This window comes from Aotus nancymaae, unplaced genomic scaffold (assembly GCF_030222135.1).
Source record: "Aotus nancymaae isolate 86718 unplaced genomic scaffold, 86718_ANA_hifiasm-v0.15.2.pri h1tg000051l, whole genome shotgun sequence".
Lineage (NCBI taxonomy): Eukaryota > Metazoa > Chordata > Mammalia > Primates > Aotidae > Aotus > Aotus nancymaae.
In genome coordinates, this window is record NW_026988465.1 from 11,991,227 (window position 1) to 11,993,333 (window position 2,107).

The window sequence follows — 2,107 nt, forward strand, 5'->3', positions numbered from 1 at the left end:
CCATGTTGACCAGGATGGTCTCGATCTCTTGACCTCGTGAACCACCCGCCTCGGTCTCCCAAAGTGCTGGGATTACAGGCGTGAGCCACCGCGCCTGGCAATGTTTTATTTTTTTATGTGTTCAGAGTAAATAAAAACTCCTCTTTCTCCTATTCTTTCCCACTTTTTTTTCTTTTTTACTGGGGCGTTCCTGGGTTTATTTGGGCACACGCAGGCGAGGGCACAGCACCTAGAAGAAGGTGTTAGGCCTCTTGGTGGTGACGCGTAGCTTGTGCTGACTGCGCAGGACGCGGTGGCGCAGCGGGAACTTGATCTTGGAGTCGTGGAACTGCTTGATGGCAGGCCAGCAGCACTTGCTGGCTGCCATCTCCTCCACTTTCATGATCTGGGTGGAGTGCGCCCGGGCGCCCATGCCTCGGTAGCACTGGGTGACAGCGCCCGGTATTCCCAGTATATGTTGGTGCCACTCCAGGAGTCATAGCGCAGCCAGATGCCGAAGTTCCTTACCCGCAGGGGTACTTCTCAAATACTTGCCCCCAGCAGACCTCTTCATCTTCTTTAACTGAGATACGAAGTACCCGAAGCGGGACTTGGCGACGATGTGATCAGGCGCAAAGACTCGCAGGCGGTAGAGGGCCGGTGTGTGGCATTTGGGGGCGGGCAGGCAGCGACCCATCACGTACTCTCGCAGTGTGCCCGAGGCCTTCATGGCGTTCTTTCCGCGCTCGCCGCCACTTTTTACGGTTCTAATTCCAGTCATCCTAGAACTACCACCAAAATGTTCACTGGCTCCCGTTTAAGGTGATATTGACCTAGAAGTATGTGGTGCATTGTTAATTGTTAGACTTTTGAGGCCTAACAATTTTCCAGGGTCCAAAGGCCATCATTTGTAATGGTAGAATCTCAGCTATGTTGACCAATGGAGTCATTGTTAAAAACTAATTCCCTTTAACTCAGGTTACAGAAGGAACTTCTTGTAAGGCAAGTTCTGAATATAGATTTTGATTACTTTTCAGCTTGTGTTAAATTTTCAAAACCTAACACAGCTAAAAAGTCATCTACCAAAGAGTGATTCGCCAAGCCCTTGAATTCTAAACCATAGATTGATAATATCCTTATACCTCAGTGGCCCCACCCCCGCATCGCACCCCCATTGCGTCTGTTAATTAGTAGGGTAAAGAGGGAGCCAGAGGGAAGCAAGGAGAACTGGGGGCCTTACAATAGAATCTGTCAGGAGGCTAAGCTCCTCCTCGGAAGAAACCCTCTAGCCACAAGGATTACTGGTGCCTGTAATTCTACAATTAAAGATTCATTCTTCTCTTAATAAAATGAAAATACCCTGATGAAAGCTCACATCTTACTCCATAACCTGATAGTATATCTCAACACCTACAACAGCAATACTTAGAGTGTTTGGCAAAACTCACGATTTCTGGATGGCAACACAGAAATCACTAAATTTGGGGGGTTTTTTAATTTTTATTTTTTGAGATGGAGTCTCGCTCTGTCACCCAGGCTGGAGTGGAGTGACAGGATCTCGGCTCACTGCAACCTCTGCATCCTAGGTTCAGGCGAGTCTCCAGTCTCAGCCTCCCGAATAGCTGGGATTACAGGAGTGCGCCACCACGTCCGGCTAATTTTTGTATTTTTAGTAGAGACATGGTTGCACCATGCTGGCCAGGCTGGTCTCAAACTCCTGACCTCAAGTGATCCACCTGCCTTAGCCTCCCAAAGTGTTGGGATTACAGGTATGAGCCACCGTGCCCAGCCCAGAAATCACTGCATTTCTAACTCAAATTCTAATTTGATCCTTATGCATAGTGAAGTGGGAAGACTTCTGGCTTAGAGCTAGAGGGGAATAAAGAGGAAGCAAGAGTAGAAGATGAATACTGGGCAACATAGCAAGACCTCATCTCTACAAAAAATGAAAATGAATACAAATTAACTAGGCATAGTGGTGTGCAACCTGTGGTCTCAGCTACTTGGGAAGCTGAGCTGAGAGGATCACAGAAGGCGGGAAAGTCAATAAAGTATGGCATATTTGACAATTTAAGCCACTCCCGAAAGGCACAGAGAAGGCCAAAAAGGGAAATCAATAAGAAAAAAG

General features: G+C 47.6%; 1 pseudogene; it reads right to left on the bottom strand.

Moving 5' to 3' along the window:
- Positions 1-229: 229 nt before the first annotated feature.
- On the bottom strand, positions 230-709 carry LOC105733871 (large ribosomal subunit protein eL20-like; annotated as a pseudogene).
- Positions 710-2,107: the final 1,398 nt, after the last annotated feature.